Source organism: Chiroxiphia lanceolata, chromosome 14 (genome assembly GCF_009829145.1).
Source record: "Chiroxiphia lanceolata isolate bChiLan1 chromosome 14, bChiLan1.pri, whole genome shotgun sequence".
Classification (NCBI taxonomy): Eukaryota; Metazoa; Chordata; class Aves; order Passeriformes; family Pipridae; genus Chiroxiphia; species Chiroxiphia lanceolata.
Window position 1 is genome coordinate 3000283 of NC_045650.1, and position 15787 is coordinate 3016069.

A 15787-nucleotide genomic window follows, 5' to 3' on the forward strand; every position below is an offset into this window, starting at 1 on the left:
CCATAGGGACCCCTCACCCTGGCACTGCTGCAGGGACCAATCCTGTGAGAAGGAACACAGTGGCCAGCCCAGCCCTGTTTCCACCCCAGGAACAGTTTGGTGGGGTAAATGGGCTCTGCTTGGGGAGAAGAGGAAAAGCTCTTCCCTGGGCAGGGAGTGAGGCCCTGGCACAAGTTGCCCTGAGAAGCTGTGGCTGCCCCATGCCTAGGAGTGTTCAAGGCCAGGTTGGATGGGGCTTGGAGCAACTCAGTCCAGTGGAAGGTGTCCCCGCTCATGGCAGGGGGTGGACTGCATGAGCTTTAAGGTCTTCTTTCCAACACAAACCAATCTGGGATTCTATGAAAAAGGGCTGTTGGGGGGGATGAACCAGCAGCAGGAGATGGTTTGGCTGCTGGAAGCCCCAGGCTGCTGTCAGGACCTGCAAATGGCAAATTGCACAGGTGCCTCACTGAAACCTGCCCACCCCCATCCCTTCCATCACTCCCGCCCCATCACACTATCTCTTCCCAACTGCCTGAAATGGGATTTGCAAGTGCCTGAAGGAGACCTTGAGCTCCTCCCTGAACCAGCTCAAGGGGTTTATAAAATTAAATCCACTGGGTATTTCAGTATGTTCATGCTGCAGCAGCTTCTGCTGCCCAAACACAGCCTCACACCCACATGCATCCACACTTTCCTTAAAATTGTTTATTTTTTCCTCAAGAGAGACAGTGGAAAAGTAGCTGTGTCCAAACAAGGAGAGGAGCACAAGGGCTCCCCGACAGCTTCCTCTCCGCAGCCCCCAGAGTGTTTCTCAAGCCTCAGAGCCTTCCACAGCCATGGGAAAGTGGCAGGGAGGAAACGTTCCTGGACCTCTGCCCGGCTGCTCGCACTATGCTGTGGTTATCCCCGGATCTGCTGGGCTCCCCCATGCCCCAGGCCTGGCAGGACAAGGGAGGGCCCCAGTGTCCAGCCACAACACTCCCATCGCCAGCACTGTGGCACCTCCTGGCACTGCCCTTGGGCACTGGAGCTGTAACACCTCCCACACTGGTCCCTTGATGCTCTGGACACAGCGGCTGCCTCACCCTAAGAGCCCAACACCCTGCTCCACACATGATCCCAGCTCGGGGGGCACAGCCCCTCTCACCTCCCCACGTGATCCATGGATTCCCTCCGGCCAGCAAACACAAAGGGGAAAAAGAAAGAAGGACAAGAGCCTGACCAAGACTGGGAAAAGAATTTAAAAATCAGAATTGGTGTGAGAGCCACCCATTGCTGGGCCAGTCCCACGGAGCAACATCTCACGCTCCCGCAAGCTCCCACATCCAACATCCAGCTTCGCATCCAGCTCCGCTGCCATCCGAGGCAAAACGACACAAAAAGTTTAAACAGCCTTTGTCTTAGTTACCAAGTTTTTACATTAATCTTGTCTTCCTTGCTGGGACAACAACTTTTACCTCCGACATATCCAAGAGGAGCCTCAGACCCCAGGCTGGGACAGCAGCAGGTGCAGGAGCCCACTCAGAAGTGCAGGAGCAGGCACAGGAGCCTGCCTGGAGGCAGTATGGGAGCAGGCACAGGAGCCTGCCTGGAGGCAGTATGGGAGCAGGCACAGGAGCCTGCCTGGAGGTGCAGGAGCCCTGCTGGAGGTGCAGGAGCCCCCTTGGAGGAGGCACCTGCTCCGAGGTGCTGCACCTGGTGAAGCAGCCGCGCTGCCGTCAGAGCCTTTCATGCCTCTCACTTTGATGTTCTCTTTGATGTCCAGGATTGACGCAGCGCAAGGAATAGCTGATTAGATCAAAATCTGTTTTCTTTAGAGTCATTAACTCCCTAAATATAAAAGTCATAAAATATTAACACTGCTTACAGACAGCCCCGTGTCACTTGTGCCCCGAGGGTCAGCGGCCCTGGCCAAGCCGGGCTGTGACAACAACGAGCAGCAGCAGCAGGTTAACAACACAGTAACATAAAAGCAAACACTTTTTTTGTGTTGATCTGAGCTTTGCCTAAAACTCAAGAGAAAGAGAGAAAATAATAATAACACATAAAAATTACAATTAAAAAAAATCAATGACTAACAAGACAGAAGAGATGGGGGAAGGCAGCGAATCCCAGAGTGAGCAAAGCTGTGGGTGCTGCAGAGCCAGGGCAGAGCCAGTGCCAGGTCCTCTGGGATACAGGGGCCTGTGCTTTTACTTCCAGCCCAGATGCATTACAAAACCCACATGCCAACACAGAGCAGCAGGAGCCTGGTGAGCCTCAGGGGTTCCCAGGATACCCTTTGCAAGTTACACCAAAGGTTGTTGGATACAAAGGTTCCCCCATCGCTTCTCCCAAAGTATTTTCACAAGATCAAAGCCAAACGTGCTTCATCACTGCCTGAAGCTCAGAGGCTCATCAGGAGCGAGGCAGAGGTTTGGCACCAAGGGAAAAAGGGAGGAGAGATATGGAAGGAGAGGAGATGCCACTCACATCACCTGATCCATACCTGGCAGGGACATCCCAGTGTACGTCACTTGAGGGCATGGGCAGCCAGTCCAAAATTCATACTTTCCCCTCCAGCACCATCCAGCACCCATTTTTACCCATGTTTTTTTACAAGTCCACTCAAAATTCCCTGTGGTTTCCCCCAGCACCAACCCTGGGCAGAGCTTGGCCAGCCTTCAGAGCCCCATGCTGGGATAACTGGACCTGTTCTGACAAATGCTAATTCTGCAGGTCAGTATTTTCCACATCACGTGTGATTATTTATTTATTTTCTCTCTTCTCCCCTTTTTTTCCCTCCTCCCTCTTTTTTTTTCTTCCCCTCCCCCCCAAAAGCTCCAGCCCAGATTGCTCAGCCCCTTCCAAGAATGAGGCTTTAGAAGAGCTATGCTGCTCCACCCGTGCATTAAGGAAAAAAATAATAAAATATGGCAACCCTTTCCTTAATTGGCTCAGCAACAGCAGGATACAAAATCTGGGCAGCAGTTGTCTCTGTGCTTTTTGTTGTCCTCGGGAAAATTAGCTCAAAATTGGATCACTGTTGAAGGGAGGATAGAACACCCCGTCCAGCAGCCACATCCCGTTCCCAAAGAGCCCAGGCTGCCCAGCACAGCTCTCACAGCAGCAGGGATCCACTCCCTCATTTGAGGCCCCCCCTCAGCTCCCCTGTCCCTGCCAGCATCAGCCTTCCCAACCAACTGCCCTGAATCTCCCCTCGGGATGGGCCTGTCTCAGGAGGAACAGGGTCCTGCAAGGGAACACAGCTCCCCAACCGTGTAATTAGCAACAGCTTCCGACCTAGCAAAGGCACCCCAGGGAGAGGGGAGGCTGTCAGGCTCCTCCAGCCAATTCAGATCGAGTCTTACCTAATTCTTCTGTGCTTGATTTGCAACAGCTGTGCATATTTAACACCAAATTTTAAGCTCAGAGCCGCAACCAGCACAGAGCATCCCTTGGCCCCTGCTCCTCCCTCCCAACGCACCTGAACACACTGAACAGAACTTGGCCTTTCCTCCCATCACTTCTGCCTTCACACTTTCCTTAATAACTTCACGAATTTGTCTGAGGCTTTCTGAAAATCCCAATGATCCATCTCCCAGCTGCTGTCCTCAATTATCTTATTGCCATACCAGAAAAAGAAGAACCCCCATCCCCATTAAACTGGATTTCCCTTATAAAAGCCAGTGTTGCTGTCCCTAATCCATCATACTGGAGCAGCATTTCCACACCAGCTTTAATTATTTTCTCAGCCAATTTGCTTGTTGCTAAAGCAAAGCTGCTCCATAATTCCCACTGCTCTCCCTGCACCTCTTAAATGAAGGACAGAGCCGAGAGGCTGCATTCCCATGCAGCAGTTCCCTTTAATGAGAGATTTGCTGGCAGTTTGGCTGCTTCATCCTTAAACCCCTCATGAAGAGCCACCAGAGTCCACCAGGCACTGGCCATTTGTGCTCTTTAATTCCTCCATTTGCACAGCACCTTATTCCCTCTGAGAATTTCACCTTCATCGCTGCCTTCATTGATGGGATGAGACCATTTTGTTCCATCACAACATCCCCTTTCTCCTGAATGTCTCCTGTCATGCTCCAGGGTTGGGAAGGGCCCCCAGCATACTACTGGATGCCCTGATCACCTCTGCCCTCGCTGCTTGCACGACTAGTTTTGGATGGGGTTTTCCTCCCCCTCATCCCCCAGAAGAATTACTCCCAATGTGTGAACTCCACATAAGCCTCAGTTACCCACGTGCCTGCATGGACCTAAGCTGGGATGCTCCAGTCCAGCACAAGCCCCCAGTCAGCACTCTCCTTCCTGTGGCAGCAGCTCCCTACATCCCTGCTCCCATCCATCTCGGGGTGCCCCTCCAGCCTCTCTGGTTTGGGGTGCTGCATTTCCCACCCCTGCTTCTCTCCCTCTCCTTCCCGATAACATCTCCCTGTTCGTGGAGCAGCTCCAGAGCCCCCACCACCCATCCCCCCAGGGATTTTGGTGGTTTACACACACACCAGCAGCCCTCACCCCAGCATGTTCTCCCCAGCACCCCAAATACTCTGCCCCCGCCCAGCCTGTGCTACTGTCCATCCCCTTCTGCCAGCACTGCGGCCCAACACTTCCCATTGGTTCAAACAGCTGATAACCTACTCACAGCTGGCAGAAATCCATCATCCACTGCTTCTGGCAAACCTTCCCCCCTGCATCTGCTTCCGACACGGAATGAAGAGCCCTGTTCCCGTGGGCTGGGATGTGGGGAGGCTCTGGGTAACCGGAGTGGTTTTTTGGCCCAGTGTTAAATATCAGCTGCTGACATTGCACTCATCAATCCCAATGGGACTCTAGCACAGGATGAGGCACAAACGAGTTGTTGTTTGAGTGGGTGGTGACTGCACAAGGACACAAGCCATGCTCCCTGTTCTCCCGTGCTGGTGCCAGCCTTCCAGCATGTTATCAGGATTTCATGGAGATCTTGACCAGGGAGCAGCAGGAGCTCCAAGAGCTTGTCTTGGGTTACCTGCACGGGACAAGGATGCTCTGGCCAAAGCCCACGAGGTCTCCACCTCATCCACCTCCGCGATGTCAGAGAGGCAAGCACCAAACGAAGCTCCTCTGTTTGACCTCCAGTGACATCCTAGTACATGTAATGGAAGACTTTACCTCTTTCCTACAAGTGAGGTGCCAGCTCCTGGAATGCTCTCACAGCACCTCAGCACAGCACGTGTCCACTAAAGGCTCCCCAGGGATTTGGAGCCCATGAGCTGCAAGGTGGATCAGGGAGGGATTCCCTGCAGTTTGCTCCCCAGCTCCCACAGCCACTCGGCAGGAATCACACCATGCAGAATCCTCAGAAACGGCAGTGGTCTGGAGACAGGCAGCAATGCTGCATGTCGCCCTCGGGGACATTATGGGGCAACTCCCACTGACACAGTGTGGAAACCTTCCCCAGCAACCTCCCTTGGTGGCCTGGGAGTCAAAAGGACACAAAAGGGACAGGGCATCTCTCCAGCCCCTCTGACTCAGCAGGCCCCTGGAGCACAGTGCAGTTGCTTCCAGTTCCTGGGGAACACCACAGCTCCCCGGGTCCCCTGCACTCCATAATCCATGAAAACTGGTGCTGCAGCAGCCAGGCTCAGCCTCTGGCAGGTCACAGCCCCTCAGAGCTCTCCTCCCCATGCACTGCATGTGTCCATCCATCCATCCCATTCCTCCTGCAATGCCAAAACACACAGCCCTTGCCTCTCCACCAGCAGCTGCCACCACAGCTCAGGGGCTGAAACCCCAGCTGAAGCCGGGGGGTCACAGCGATGCCAAGGGTTGGGGGGGTCACAGCAGTGCCTGAGCCAGGGACATGCAGGCACGTGGCTTTGAGGGCTGCTGCAATGGCAGGGGGAGCAGCCCCACCTTCCCAAGACCATCACAGATGTGAGTGAGCCCCTTCCAGCCTGGCCCTTGAGAAAAGCAGCTGGGGACTGGGCACACCACCAAACTGGCAGGTCCAGTGCTCCCGTGGCCCTGGCAGCCCTGCCATCCTCCTGCCACCCCCCTGCAAATACTCCCCTTCCTGCCACAGCACTCCACTGCTCCAGTTCTCGCCATCCCCCCCCTCCCTCCCCTCCCTTACCTCTCCTGCAGCTCTGTGCTCTCCTGCCACCCTGTTGTCCTGGCCTCTCCAGCCGATGCTGTACAGCAAGAGAGCAGACCCAGCACTCGTGTCAGCACCAGCAGCTCCCAAAAACAGCCCTGCTCCCAGCTGGCTCCTGCCAGACCACACATGGCAGCAGCCTTTTGATCCGAGCCTTTCTCCGGGCGCACCCTGCGGCTCCACGTCCTTCCCCTCTTCCTCAGCCACTGCCTGCAATGCAGCTCCAGCCTGGCCTTGTCCCCACCACAGCCAGCAGCTCCTGGCCTGGCAAGAATGAGGGAGGGCATGGCTGCAGCAGCAGCTGGTGCTCTGGAACAATAACCTTTGGGCTCCAGAACAAGGCAAGGCTGTTATCCCCCAGATGGATGCTGCAGAGATCATCCAGCCCCGCACTGAGAACCCCCAGTCCCGCACTGAGGATCGTTTTGTTAAGGAGGAGCATATTCCAAGGGCAAACCCCTCTGTCTCTCCAGAGGCTGGAGCAGTAGCAGCCTGCTCCAGCATTCACAGCCCCAGCGCTGTATTAGGCACCGGAATCCTTTGGGGTCTGCACCCCACAAGCCACTGGGGTGGCTCTCCACTCCTGCACTTTCTGCAGGACACCAAGTCCCAACATGGGACGCTGGTGCTACTCATCCATGGGGGAGCAGGGTTCAAAGAAGTGCAGACATGACCATAGTGAAAGCAAGGCTGGGCTCACGGCAAAGCCCACCATGGGAAAGAGCCAGAAGACACAGACACACATCTGGGAAGGTATTGGTGCTGCTGCCATGCAAGCATGACACAGTGAAGGGCTAGTGCATCCCAGCAAGGAGCCAGCCCCTCGCCAGTGCTCCCCAGGCACCCTCGTGCTGTGCAAAAGTCGAAGATCTACTGTGAGGGATGTTTTCTGAGGGACAGAATAATAACAGATCCTCAACCAAAGCAGAGGGGTTCCCCCTGCATGGCACGGTCCCATCCCGGCAAAGACACAAAGCCTGAGAGGGGCAGCCTGTGCCACCACCGTGCTTTGCCCCTTTGCACCTCCTGACCTGTGCAGGGAAGGAAAAACACTGAACAGGGCCATGGGAGCAAGAACGGCTCCAGAAGGGCTGGGAGCAGCTGCCTGAACCCAGGGCTCTGTCACGTCCCGACTGGCTCGGGGCTGCCGTGTGTCCTGACAGAGCTCGGAGGAGCGTGTGTGCCCCAGCCCTGCAGCCCACAACACACGCTGCCAGCGACACCGTTTCCGTCCCCTTTTGCTGCTCAGCGCTGCAGCAGGAAAAGAGGCAATTCCAACCTCCTGGCAGATCTCGGCCTCTGCCGCGGATGGCAGCAACAAGGCTGTGACAGTCAGCCCAGAGCCTTACTGCTGCCCCGACCCAGCGACCCCTCCAACCTCCCCACCCCGAAACGACAGAGCGGCTCCGCTTCCAACAGATACCACAGAGCCGGGAAATCCAAAGGCCATTGTGCTGCTCTGTGCAAGGTTAAATATATCTGCACAGCTCCTTGGGCTGCATTCCTGGGAGGTGGAAAGGATAAACAAGGCTTCCTGCAGGAAATGGAGACAATGGGGGGATAATTAGTGCTAATCCCCAGTGCAGAAACAATGCAGGTAGCAGATATTTTGGACTTTCACACCCACCCCCTCGCCATGCTCAGAAAGAGGTGCCCTGACTGGTGCAGCTTGACTCCCAGACTGGTGTAACTGGGCTCCCTGGCCAGATAAAAGAGACTAATGATATAAAATGAGGGAAGCTGCTGCAGCTGAGGGATCAGCCTGGGGCTTCACCACTCCAGGCTTACCCTGGCAAGAGGCTGGCATACAAGGACACATTTTGGAGTCACGTTTTTCCCAGAGCCAGAAGCTCCTGTCTCAAGCTGAGGGCTGTGGGCACCCACACACCGAGGGTCCCAAAGCAGGTTTGGGGACAGAGCTTGCACAGTGCCCCAGCCATGCTTTGCATCCAGCATGGCACAGCCAACAATGCCAACAGCATTTCAGAGCAACCACGAGCAAACTGCAAGGAGAGCTCCCACGTCACTGCAGCGAAGGGACCCCCACACCACCCTTGACAGCCGGCCAGAGGATGCCAGGGATCCGCTGCTCCTACATTTACTTCCTCTTCATTCCAGAGAGGGCCCGACCAGGGCTTGTTTTCAAATCACAGCAATTTTTAATCCTTTTTCCTACCCTGGCCCCTTGGGAGTGCTCCGTAAGCCAGCCAGATTTCCCAGTCCTCCTCCTGGTGCTTCCGAATGACAGACGAACCTCGTGCTCCCCGGACATTTTTCCAGCACATTACACAGGTCATTTAAAGCCTTTCAAGACAAAAAGCTCCCTGGCTCTGAAGTGACTCACAACCATTAGCATCGCTTTGGAGAGGGCTCTCTGCCCTCACCACTGCAGCACAGGAGCACTTTTGCCCTTTATCTCTAAATAAAATACATTTATAAACAAAAAAGCACCAATTCCCCTGGCTCAGAGCCACTGCCTGTCCCCACGTCCCACCCCCTGCTCAGAATGTCACAGACACCCACAGCAGTGTCCCTGACACTTTGAGGCACATCCAACAGCAATGCCACACTCCCCATCCTCTGGGATCAGCCCTAGGCTCACTCCCTAACTACCCAGGAGATGTTGCCTGAGCCAAGGACACCAGCACGGCCGTGCCGCTTCTTGACACAGCTTTCCACAGCTCATGCCAGGCTGGGGATTAAGCACCGAGCTCAAGGCAGGTCTGGAGCACACACAGTGGGGAGAAACACTCAGCTCACCCTGTCACCCCCTGGATCAGCCTGCAGAGAAGGACCAGGGAAGAAAACCCTGAACCCAGCACAGGCTGCATCCCAGAGCGTGCCAAACCACTTCAGCACCCCCATACCAGTTCCTGGAGGATTCAGACCACAGCAGTTGCCTCCATCACCCCTGTTCCCTGGCCAGCATGGCTCCACCAAGCTGCATCACTCCAAAGTCCTGCTCCCTTCTCCAAGGGGCAGCCGAGATAATGTTGGGGGCACGCAGGGGCTGCAGATCTGCCTGCCATCCCTCTCAGCTCTGCTCAGATGCAATTCAGGAGATGAAGCAGGTAACTACAAAGGTAATTTCCTCCTGTCGTCCCTGCTCCCTCCCCATGGGCTGCCAGAGGGAGGCAGAGGCTTCTGGTGACAAGAGGCATGACACAGACAATACCTGCTCTCGTACTCCAACGAGTTCTTTAATGATCTGAAAGGAACCCAAAACACTCCCAATTTTGCATTTGTCACAATTACAGACAACGCCAGAGCCTCGCAGGGGCTGGGGTTTGTCACACAGAGGTGCCTTCGCCCCCGAGAGCATCTGACACTCCTGATTCCCCATGGGAAGCTGCTGTGGCTCCACAGGCAGCCAGCAAAGCTCACAGCTGCTGAGGAATGACAAATGGACACAAATTCCTGGGATGCTGGAGGGAGCACAGCACTCTGCAGGGTCACTCTGGGACTGACCACGATGCTGGCCAGAGACTTGGGAAAGTATTGGCAGGAGCAAAAGAGTTTAAAAAATAATATTACATGTAATATATAAATCAGCCTGCCATGCTGATGGTCTCCCTCATCTAAAGGCTGAAGCCCTGAGCAGTTTTCCAAGCCCCCTCTCCTGCCCCCTGCCACCCCCACATGCAGCAAGGACACCAGGCCAGCATCAGAGATGGATCCTGTCCATGACCAAGGGGCTGTGAGGAGTCCTCAGACCTGTGGCACCTCCCTCAGTGACACACATCACCCTGCAACTGATGGGTGACTCAGCAGAGCATCCCAGTCACTTCCCAACACACAGGGCCATAACACAGTGATGACTATTCATGAGTTGGAGCTGCTAAAGGACTCAGATAAAAGGGATGGGAAAAGGCTGAAGATTTAATGCCAGAAAACCACAAATGTGTCACGCATGGAGATAGGGGACACAGAGATGACAGCACAAGCACCCACACAACCCCCAGAAGTTGGGTTCATCCTTTTGCAGCATAGCAGAGCCATGGACCAGCCTGATGTCATTCCCAGAAATTCAGTTTTGCACTATCCACCAGTTCTCACAGATGGCACAAGGCAGCCCAAATGCTGGGAGAACAGGAGACCAAGAAGGATCAGGTCTGGATTCAGGGGCCAAGAAAAATCACAGAGGATAAAAACAAGGAGCCTGTTGCTTGGAGAGGCCAGCCCTCATTATGGAGAAACACGAGAATTCCCAGGAGGAAAGGAAACCTGAGAGGCAAAGCACAGAGAAGCAGGGATCCCAGAGAACTTCAGTCACGTCCTCTGGGTGCCCACCGGCCTCAGGGCCATCTCCCACCACTGGTCACGAAGGAGAAGGAACAAAACAAGGAAGAGGATTCTGGCAGGATTGCTCCTCACAGAGTTGTACAGCTCAGCACTCACCACCCTCCTGCCAGACAAACCCTGTCCCGTTCTCCTTCCTACAGGCACACAAATACTTCCAGCACAAGGGAGCAGAGCTGGAGCCACTGCAGCCAGGGAAAACATCCAAGCAAAAAAAACCCTGAGAACACATTTCTGGGAGGGGAAAACAGCAAAGCAGGCAGAGAGGCACCAGTGGAGAGCACAAGGCCGGGCCCCAGTGGAGTTTCTGAGCCGGTTGGGATCCTCGCTCGGTGCTCCAGCCCCTGCACACACCGTTCGGCTCCAGGAACTGCCGGCAGTGCTACAGCACAGAGAGGGGGGAGAATCCCTGGCAACACGGAGCAGGAGCCTGCGTGTTCCAGCCGGGGCTGGGGAGACGCTGACGTGCACACAGGATGCTCCCGGGACGTGCATTCAGAGCAGCTCCCACGGCGCCCCAGCGCCGGCTTCAAGCATCGGCTGCTTAAGATAAACAAAATGCCATTATGTGGCCTGAGCCAATGTATTTCTGCAGCAATCCAGAGCTCTGGGATTCCTGCTGCACCTGGGGAGCATGGGCACTGCGCTGGCCCACCACGCTCCCAGGTGAGAATCCAGTAAGCCACAGAAATGCCGAGGTCTGCAGGGAGCTCTGGGAATGGAGACTGACTCACCTGGGGTCACCTGGAGTCAGCTGCCCAGGACTGTGACCCACTGGGTTCTGAATACCTCCACAGATGGAGACTCCACAGCCTCTCTGGGCAGCGTGTCATCAGTCTCAGAGTTAAAACCACCACATTTTCTCCCATGAGATTTCAGCAAGATGCAAGGAATTAAGAACAGGAGGTGCAGACACCTCATCCAAAGCCACAATAACAGGGCTGTGACCACCAGCAGCCCTGGCTGCCCTTGAGCACTGGCTCAAGGTCAGGTTCCATCAGGATAAATCATCTTCTGTAGGACTTCCAAAGCCTGGATCCACGTCTGTTCCCTTGCATGGGAAACAGGCCCAGCACCAGGGCTCTGGAGCACTTACAGGAGGAATGTGAAGCTCCTGTGCCTGTCCTTTCCCCCCCTGTACCTGTTCTTTCCCCCTTGCATGGGAACCTGCAGACCCCTGCCACCCTCACGTGCCTCCTTCCCCCTCTCCCAAACCACCTGCTAACAGCCAGCGCTGGAGAGAAACTGCTGATCAAAGGCCAGAGAGCAGCTCCCACACACCCTGGAGCCTTGGACACCCTAGTGGGCAAAACAAATCCTGGGACAGGGGCACAGTACCCCATGCAGCACGAGCACCACAGCCACCAGTGCCACTGTCATGGTGTCACACTGGGGCTCAGCATCACAACGACAGCATGGGGGGCAGTTTGAGCCAGCACAGTATCCAGCCAAAACCCCAGCCTGCTCCTTAACGATGTGTTGAGCCAGGTCAGCTTGGCTCAAAGCCCCGAATTCCTCCCTCCCAGGAAGCCCAGCGGGCAGCAAACCAGAGCAGCTGCCCAGAGCCCCATGCCTGGAGCTCAAACACTGGTGCTGCCACTCCAGCCCACCCGTGCTCCAGGTTCCTGAGCACCCTTTAGATGGCCTTTCCCTGCCTCACTGCATTCAGCCCTGTAACACAGCCAGATTTGTGGGGTTCTTTGAGGATCATCCATGAAATGCATTTAAGCCTCTCTGTGTCTCTTTGAAACTGCAAAAAGCTAATTTATTCCTCAATATCCCTGCTGTGCTGTCAGAGGATGCTGCAGGCTGCACCTCAGAGGGTTGACACGTCCCCACCTCCCCTGTACCCCCACAGAACTTCCCCAGCTCACACTGACTGCACTGGGCCTGAACCCTGCTCCAGCCAGGCCTCTGCCTCCTGCCTGAAGGTAATTTTTTCCTCTTCGGTCAACCAACTCAAAATTGGGTTTGTGCATCAAAGTGAAATTTAATTTCTAGGCCATTACCCCAACGTAGTCTAGTTCCTGTGTCTGCAAAACGAGGAATAAACAAACAGACTGAGCAATTCATTTCCCTCTTAGACACAAATTTCAGTTATAAACAAGAGTAATGACGTTCTGCAGAGGCATGGAGCCCATTTCATTTCAGGATCCCACAGAAAGCGGGCAAAGCTGTGGGACCCCCAACACAGCTGGCACACAGTCCTGGTACATGTGCTCCTGCATGGCTGCAACACACATCCCTGGGATCTGCCCTCAGAGTCTCATTGATGCAGCAAGTTCCCATTTATTTCTCACGCTGGCTTTTTACAAGCCTCTGCGTTTTCCTCTTCCCCCTCAAGATGACAGTCCAGACACTGAGATCTACAAAATACACAGTTTTGAGACCTGAGAGCTTACAGCATCCAACTGCAATGCCCATAAAAAAAATCCCAGAAAAATCAAAAACTCCAGCTCCCCAAAAAGACAAACAAAAAGCCCACACAACTCCCCCCCCCTCCATTTCCCTTCAGTCTCTCCAGTGAGTGTAAAAAAACTCAGCAGCACTTTAACCCACATGGTGACAGCAGTGTCCCCATCCATTCACAGGCTGCTCTGGCACATTCCAACCAGACCCCATCCACACCCTCTTCCTGTCCAAGGGCGGAAATCCCAAGGGAAATGCCCAAAAGGAAGCGAACCAGCTGCCACCACCCAGTCAGGAAGACCTGGTAGCCACATAGGGCTCCTACAGCAGCTCCTCACCGGGACCTCCCAGCCAGAACAGCTTCAATAATAAACAGTTTCCATTGGGAATCACCCTCCACAAGCCGTTTCTACTTCAATTTAACAGACAGGGACAAGAGGTTTACCTCAGGAAAAGGTTTTTCACCTGGAGGGTGGCAGAGCACTGGAACAGGCTCCCCAGGGAAGTGGTCACAGCACCAAGCCTGTCTGAGTTCAAGAAATGTTTGGACAATGCTCTCAGGCACAGGGTGGGATTTTCGGGGTGTCCTGTGCAGGGTTGGACTTGATGATCCTGATGAGTCCCTTCCAACTCAGCACATTCTATGATTCGGTGAGAGGGATGACAGCTTGAGCAAGGACTCCAAAGGCAAGAGGGGAGCAGGAGACAGAGTGACAGAGGGATGCCTCCTGCACCCAGGGAACATCAGGTTTGTTTGCTCAGGGAGGAAACCAAGCCCATGGTGACATGGGGACCAGTGAGCTGCACAGAGGCCAACCAGCACCAGGGCTGAGACTGCACAGAGAAGAGATGAAAAGTGGTTCAGTCTGACCTCCCACCAGCCCTGGCTGCACCAGCTTTTTGTCACCAAGCTCCATCCTCACACTGCAGTGGTCCTGAGGGCCAGCAACCTGCTCCTCTCCCTGCTCCTGGTGGGCCTTGCTGGGGGCTGCTTTCCCCCCAGCAGTGAGCCGGGAGCCCCAGCTAAGCTAGGGCAAAGTTGTCCCCATCCTGGCCACTGCCTGGCCACAGGGCCTGGCCACAGGGCAGGGCCAGAGTGGAGGCGGTGACGGAGCCCAGCACTGCCAGAGAGCACAATTGGCTGTTTCCTGAGAAAGGGCAGCATGTCCAGAGGCACAAAAGGGGCCATTCTGCTGCCGGCCACGCTCCGGGGGCCAGGGGCTGGGACCAGATGCCAAAGCTGCCACGCAGGGCCCTACCCCTGGCACCCCAAAAGCCAGGGCTGCAGCATGCCTAGCTCTGCCCCATGTCCTCCCAAGCCACACGCTCAGGGCTCAGTACTGTCCCCCTCCCTACACTCGTGGGTAAGGCAGGTCCAGGGCTGCTGGCACAAAGATCCAACCCAATGTTTCCAGCACTGTGCAAGAACATGGGCAGGCGCCCAGGATCCAAGGGGTGAGACGCTCTCCCCACGCTGACAGAGCCCCTCGCCCTCACACAGCACAAGGCGCCTTTCAGCGCCACACAGACACCCCATTCTCCCACTGCTGACCTTCTTGCCCTGACATTTTTGGGATCCAGGCTCCACAGCAGCAAGCGAGGGCGCTGGAAGCAAGCAGCCTGAGGCCAATCATCGGCGTCCCCACTAATCGGAGGGGCCGACAGAGCTGCTCGTTTGCACAAGATGACAGTACAGCTAGGAACTCATTAGGCTCCAACACACACTTGTTTTCCAGGGGAAGAACATCAAAAACAAGGAAAAGCAGCCACAGAGGCTCCAGCCTCCCCAAGGCTTTCACTCCACAGGAGGGAGCTCAGGGAAGCAGCCATAGACCCTCCTCTCGCCCCAAGCAGGGGAGCACCAGCCTTGGAGGGATTCTGAGCAGGCAAAGGTGGGTTTGTTATGGAAGGGGGGGTTTGTTATCAGCAGCAGCAACTCCCTCCAGAGGTACAAAATAATCACAGTGCTCATCAGCTTTGCTTAATGAACCGGCTGTGCAGCCTGCAGAGAGAGTTCTGGTTCCAGCATCTCTGATGGGACAGCTGAGAGCCACAGTCTCACCAATGACCAGCCTCTGGGATGCGCTGACTCCCCCAAGCCAGGGTCTGACCCAAGCAATAACAGGCTCAAACCCCCTTCCCCACTACAGCGGCCCCAACCAACAGCTCAGAAACCCACAGAGAGCCCAGGGGAAAACCTCAGTGAGGGTTTGGAAACATCTCTCCATCCCTAGAGGGGATGAGCAGGAGACAATATAACCCCAGTTTTAAAAATAAGTCATTTATCAATCTTGTGCAGTCCCAGGGCCGATCCCCCCCCCGCTCACAAACACGGACATGCACACACACCAACACACACTGCGGGCACACCCCAGAGCCGTGCCTGTGCCGCGGAGGCCAGCACGGCTTGCCCGGAGCACGCTCTGCAAGGCAGGGATTTATCACCCACTGCAGCTCCATTTCTTCTCCAAAGCAGCATTTCCAAAGCAGGATGGATGCGGGCTGTGCACACGCACGGCCTCCCTGCCGCCGTGGAAGGCTCTGCAGGACCCGGCTCCGATCGCAGCCGACACACCCAGGGCTCTGTAACCACCTGCCTGAACTGAAGCAGCTGCTGCTGCCACCGGCGTGAATTCTTCCTTCCTCCTCGTACTCCTATCCCACTCACTGTCTATTTCCAGGAGCATCCTCAAGGAACACCCCCTCGGCGCACTTTCCAGCACCACTGCCGGGGCCAGCCCCTCGCCCTCCGTGCCGTGGCCGGTGGTGCTACCCTTCGGTCAGGGGCACGAGCCAAGCGAGGAGCCTCGAGTCTGCTCCTCGCCGGCAAAATGCAGCAGTGACAACCTCAGCACAGAGCCCACGGCACCCGCGGGAGCCGGAGTGAGCTCCGACACGGAGCGAGGGTTGCTGCTGCCGGAGCGGGGGGTGCGGGCGGAAGGGGCACTGCTGACCACATCGGGAGGGTCAAGGAGCAGC

General features: G+C 55.6%; 1 protein-coding gene across 4 annotated transcripts in view; it reads right to left on the minus strand.

Annotated features, from left to right (window-relative positions):
* The window catches only part of MID2 (midline 2), a 77299-nt gene that overhangs the window by 60064 nt on the left and 1448 nt on the right, over nt 1-15787 (minus strand). The window contains exon 1 of one of the 4 annotated variants that reach the window (XM_032702220.1): nt 15258-15275. The exons of 2 other annotated variants lie outside the window; for them this stretch is intronic. The gene's annotated coding sequence lies outside the window, so the exon portion shown is untranslated. Of the gene's footprint in view, nt 1-6079; nt 6098-15257; nt 15276-15787 lie in introns of those variants that run through there. One more of the 4 variants, XM_032702219.1, reaches the window with a different exon arrangement.